The sequence below is a fragment of the Suncus etruscus genome, chromosome 2, assembly GCF_024139225.1.
Source record: "Suncus etruscus isolate mSunEtr1 chromosome 2, mSunEtr1.pri.cur, whole genome shotgun sequence".
NCBI lineage: Eukaryota > Metazoa > Chordata > Mammalia > Eulipotyphla > Soricidae > Suncus > Suncus etruscus.
The window spans coordinates 68,726,297-68,732,674 of record NC_064849.1 but is presented as its reverse complement, the minus strand read 5'-3'; positions in this window follow the sequence as shown (position 1 = coordinate 68,732,674).

The window sequence follows — 6,378 nt, the reverse complement described above, 5'->3', positions numbered from 1 at the left end:
TCTTTACAATAAAGTATCCTTTTATTTCTTTTTCTTCTATAAATGTTTTTAATATACTTTTTATTTTGATCATAGTGGCTTACATATTGTTGACAATAATATTTTAGGTACGTATTTACATAAAATCAGGGGGGATTCCCATCACCAAATTGTCCTCCCTACACCTCTGTTTTTGTCCTACCTCCCATATCCTCTTCCCTCACCTCCAGGATTGATAGAATATGTGGTCTCTGATCACTTTCTTGAGGTTGAATACAATTTGGTCTGATATAAGAATGGCTGTCCCTGCTCTTTTTTGTTTTCCATTGGCCTGAATAATTACTTTCCATCCTTTTATTCTAAGCCTGTGCTTATCCTGTAACTGTAGGTGTGTTTCTTGCAGACAGCAGAAGTCCGGTTTATTTTTCCTAACCCAGTTCTCTACTATGTGTCTTTTAATTGGAGAGTTTAGTCCGTTAACATTTATGGAAATTATTGATAGAGAGGACTGTTGTGCAGTTGTATTGTGTGGAGTGGTTGTTGTTACTTGTTGTACTTGTACAAATATGATTGGTTTATGTTTCAATCCTATGTTACTAAAATAGGCCCTGGATTGAGCTATTATGAAAGGGGCCCTTGGGCTACTGTGAAGGTTAGAAGCGCTCAGGCCATGGGGGTACTGTTGGAAAGATGTGTGCAGAAATAATGTTAACCGTATATTAACTTCTGATCTTCAATAAAAATAAGCTATTATAAAAAAAAAAGAATATGTGGTCTCCTCTGTATCTAGCCTACTGCTTAGTAGTCTTGCACCTGTTTGGTCCTGGTGCCTCCCTTATTTCCCCCTCTAACTGGGGGTGGGGGGCAGGACTAGCTAGTTCAAGTTACATGGTTTTGTTTGAAGGAAGAAAAGTAATAAACTGGGGTAAAAGCCTAATACGCCGAAAATAAGCGGAATTCTTCTAGAGGCTCTCATCATCGGTTTGAGAGACGAAGGAGAGAAAAAAGGTGAAACATTCCACCAGTACAAAAAGAAGTGTCGGGGCCGGGCGGTGGCGCTCGAGGTAAGGTGCCTGCCTTACCTGCGCTAGCCTAGGAGACGGACCGTGGTTCGATCCCCCGGCGTCCCATATGGTCCCCCAAGCCAGGAGCGACTTCTGAGCGCATAGCCAGGAGTAACCCCTGAGCGTCACCGGGTGTGGCCCAAAAACCAAAAAAAAAAACAAAAACAAAAAACAAAAAAAAAACAAAAAGAAGTGTCAAATATCCAGTGAGGACTCCAACAATAACGACAAGCACCAAAAAAAACAAAAAACAAATAAACAAATAAAGAAACAAAAAATAAAAACAAGACAAAAAACACAAAAACAGAAACAAAAAAACACAAAACAAAACAAACAAACAAACAAAAAAACCCGCCATGGTCTTGATATAAGAAACATGGCATAGCATATAAAGAAAGAACAGAAAGGAAGAGAAAGAATAAGTATAACTGGGGACAACTTCAATAATCACACCCAAACAGAGAAATTGACCAAAAATAGATAGGTAAATAAAATATTAATAATAAATGAAAATAAAATAATATGTAAAAAAAATAATGTTTTGTGCTTTTTGTTTTTTTCCTTCCTGCCCTGGCACAGTAAATATTGGGGTCATTCGAAAAGGAATTCACTTGGCCTAAGAGATATGGGGTTTCTCCGCCCTTGGAGTGTATTGTCATGGGATCAACTATAGACTCTGTTCAGGATCATTAACTCTCCCAGTGGTGCTTTTGTGGTGTTTGGAAGACCTCTGCTCTGTCCTGGGTGATACAATCAGGTCTCTGTGTCTAGGGATCTCAGTATCTGCACAGATCCAGGGGTGGGATTTATGATGAAGTCAGTCTTTGTGCTTCTAGAAGTTCTGTTCCATCGGTGTCATTTTAATTCATCTTCTGTGGTTGGTGATCTTGGTCTTTGCACTGAACCTAGGATGGCACCTAGGATAGTGTCTTTCTTTGTAATTCCAGAAGCCCCATTTCGTTACAATGGTCTCTGCCCGACCTTTGGAACTGGGGATCATGTTTATTGTGCAGGTCGTAGTTCAAACCCTAGGCTAGGCTTTTTTATTGGTCCCAGGCTGTATACAGTCTGGTCATGGTTCTAGCAGCCAGTCATCTGTAACTCGCAATATTGGCTTTTGGGCCTACCAAAGGGTGACAAGTCTTCTGATTTTGTCTTGTCGTTAGCTGGAAAGGTAGGATAACCTGCACTTAGGTCAAGTTGTTCCCATTTTCTTCGTTGTCAGGATGTCATATTAGAGCTGGCACTTGTTGGTGACCTCGCAGTATTAAGGCTGTCCCAGATGGGATTTGTTTCCTGTAGCAGTTGTGAAGAACTGTGCCGTTCCTATGTCTGGGATCCAGGGTTCAAGGCTGGACGGATGGTATCTAATCACCTGAGGTCTAAGTTGATTCCACATGACATTTTTTTTTTTTGGTTTTTGGGCCACACCCGGCAGTGCTCAGGGGTCACTCCTGGCTGTCAGCTCAGAAATAGCTCCTGGCAGGCACGGGGGACCATATGGGACACCAGGATTCGAACCAACCACCTTTGGTCCTGGATCGGCTGCTTGCAAGGCAAACACCGCTGTGCTATCTCTCCGGGCCCGACATATTTTCAAGGTAGGAGATATCCCTGTATTGTAAACAACTATGAGTTCCTATCTCTAGTAGATAAGAGCTCTTTTTTTTTATATGTAAGAATTCCCCTTTTTTTAGTGTGCCTTTGCAGGGGGAGATGGTGCTACATTATATTGTCGGTGCATTTGGGGGTGGTCAAAGGGGAAAACAGAAACAGGTTACATACCCAAAAAAAGATTAAAAAAAATAAAAAATAGAAAAAAATAGGTAATAAAAAATGTATGTGCTTACATATGTATATGTATGCCAGACTTTTTCTTTTTTTTTTTAAATGAGGTAGCAAAGTATTTAAAGGACCAAAGTGATGCAAAAGACTATCTTACATTTGGGGAAAAGCAGGTAAAGAGGTGGTGTGGTACAGGTCTTATGCTTATGTTGGAAGTACAGGTTTTCCCATTGACTTTTGGGTTTTTCTTGTGGTGTGTGGATTCCCAGGCGTCTTTCCATCCCATCCCCTGATCTTCTTCAGATTGGCAAAAGATTTGTGGCAGGAAGATCCTGGAAGAGTTCTTGCATTGAGGATACTTTTAGACCTAAGTCCGGTTTCAAGTAACAGTCCACTTTAGGGGGAGTTGGTAGGGAGGGCCACGCAGCATGAATCCGCAGGGGAGTTGGCTGCCTTTTCTTGCAGGAGACGAGGTGTGGGTTTGACTGGGTGTCCTCTCGACTGGGTGCTGGGTAGTGGTTCGTTGGGGTAGGAGGTCTATCTTGATGCCTAATAGATTAAGGACTGAGGGTGGAGAGTTTTAATATGGCGGGAGGTCTGTATGGGATTGAGGGGTGAGGGGATAGTTGGATTTCCAAAAGGGGGAAAGGGGGAGGTATATGGAAGGGGTAGGAAGGGAGAAAAGAGAAAATAGCTTAGAAAGAAAGGGAGAAGGGAAAGGAAAAAGAGTAAAGAGAAGAGTAGAAAAGAAAAAAAAAGAAGAGAAAAAATAAAAAAGAAATTAGTGAGAAGAGAGGAGAGAATAGCAAGGGAATGCTAGTTTGCTTGAATGTGTTCAAAGAATAGAGCGTGTAGTTTAAGTCTGTACATCTCAGTTACTGCTTTGGTGATCTGACTGGTCACGTGCTTCAATTCCTAAAAGAAGGTGTAACCTAGAGATAAAGTGTATGTTAAAGAGTTTTCTTGGGGCCATCTCGTAGTGCAAGCTAGGTATGGTATCTGTGTGGTATCCCGTGCTGCCATCTTAGTTTGTCCGCCATTTGTATCCAAGGATGCCTGAAGAAAGCTGAAGGAAGTCACCAGGGGGTGGAGCAAAGCTGTTCAAGCTGGCGGTGTGTTTGGATGGGGTTTCCCTAGCTGGGGAAGGCTGAAGGAAGTCGCTGGGGGTGGAGCAAAGCTGCTCGCACGGGCAGCGTGTTTGGACTGAGTTTCCCTACCTGAAGAAAGCTGAAGGAAGTTGCCGGGGGTGGAGCAAAGCTGTTCGCGCAGGCGGCGTGTTTGGATGGGGTTTCCCTAGCTGGGGAAGGCTGAAGGAAGTCCTAAAGCACAATCTTGAAAAGAAACAGGAATGAGCACTGATGTGGGAGAACTGTGTTTAAGGGTGGGAGATAAGAAGATTTCAAATTCCGGCCCGAAGAGATAGCACAGCGGCGTTTGCCTTGCAAGCAGCCAATCCAGGACCTAAAGTGGTTGGTTCAAATCCCGGTGTCCCATATGGTCCCCCATGCCTGCCAGGAGCTATTTCTGAGCAGACAGCCAGGAGTAACCCCTGAGTACTGCTGGGTGTGGCCCAAAAACCAAAAAACATAAAAAGATTATTTCAAATTTCAAGACTTTAAAGTGGGTGGGCCACACAGGAGCTGCTCGTAAAACACAGAAAACAGGGGAGAGGGAGCCGGGAGCAGGCAGGCAGCATCTGTAACTCAGCAGATAAGAAATATGCAGGCAGCTAAAGAAAAATAACATATGGCTAGTTTAAAATGAAACGGAAGTAAAACAACCCGGGCAAGAGAGTCTCATATCATGTTTTAAAATTTTCAATTTTCATTACATGTTCATTCCTTTCATTTTTCCCACTTCTCTTTGTACATAATTCTGATCCTAGAATTATCTTCATAGTAACCACTGCTTTCACAAACCAGGAATATTGGGGGATTTAGGAACTGATGATAATTTTTCTGTAACTACTTCCTGCTGAGAAGGGGTGATGACTCTTGGGACCTGGATAGAACAGTGAATGGTTACTCGGGGTTTCTTGGAATACTCATCTGAGATTTGTAGGCACTTCTTGATATCGTTGCCTTAGTACCATTAGCTTAACTTCCCCTATCTGAGGGCGGATAAAAGTTGTAATGCTGGGCCCGGAGAGATAGCACAGCGGCGTTTGCCTTGCAAGCAACCGATCCAGGACCAAAGGTGGTTGGTTCGAATCCTGGTGTCCCATATGGTCCCCCGTGCCTGCCAGGAGCTATTTCTGAGCAGACAGCCAGGAGTAACCCCTGAGCATCGCCGGGTGTGGCCCAAAAACTAAAAAAAATGAAAGTTGTAATGCGATTTATGATGCAAGGTCCTATTGCAACTAACAGGAGTATACTTAGCAATGGACCTAGTAAAAGCAATAGGTAGAGAAGGATTCCTCCCCACAGGGACCACAAAGGTTGCTCATAAAGTTCTTTGCGTCGCCTTGCTAATTCCTCCTGATGTTTTTTTAGTCTATCTCGCACTATTCCAGATTTATTTACATAGTAGCAACATTCCTCATTTAGGGCTACACAAAGTCCCCCTTTTTCAGCTAAGATTAGATCCAATCCCCTTCGGTTTTGAAGGACAACTCACGCCAGTGAATCATGTTGGTCCTGCAAATCTTGGATGGACTTGTAAACTTGTTCTATGTCTGAGGTTAGCCTTTTGGATAATTTGTTATATCGATCTAGTAAAATTCCCAAACCTGCGACTCCCATTCCCAATCGTCCCGCTAACCCTAATGCTGCTAGAAGAGGTAATAGGATTACCACTTATTGGGCCCGATGCCTCCCCCCAGGTATTCTATGCTGGGCAGAGGGATGGGTTCGGTTCCTGGAATAACATCAATGTTGGGCAGCAAGAGGGTGGGTGCACAGATACCTGTGCTATTTCTGGGTAACACTGCATAGGCTAGGTTTCCCTGCATCCCAAGTCCGAAGGGACCTCAGAAATATTGGAGCATTTTACAGATGGCACTTGCCCTAAATTTATGGTTGAGGAAAAATTTCGAATATAACAGGCGGTGGAGTGGAATCCTTGTGGGATTACTTTAAAGGGCTTGACATAGGTGCAGTTAGATAGGCTGTTTATATTTGGACTGGGCATGGGTATTGCCAAGGGCCAATTGTTGCCCATTCTCATACACAACCAGAAATTGGACGCTAGGCTAGGGTTGGTTTGATTTAGGAGCTTGTGAGTAGTTTTTAGTATATCTTGTGTGTTTGAATCCAAATCCTCAGCTGGAACTCTGGCTCAGAGGGACGGGTGTTTGGGCCAGCATGGCATCAGGGCATTAATTTCCTTTTCAGCCCATTGTATAGCCTCCTTTTCTCTTTCTTGGTCCATGGACCCCCCCTCCATCCAACACATGTATTGGGGCCTTTAGGGGCCAGCATACCACATCTCCGATACTAGCTTGGCAGTGTGCTGCCCCTATGGGGTTTTAAAAGTTTCGGGGCCCCAATCCCCTCCTGTACTTCCCCTATAGGTGTCAGTTACTTTTGCCACCAGGTAGCATTCGCCATTT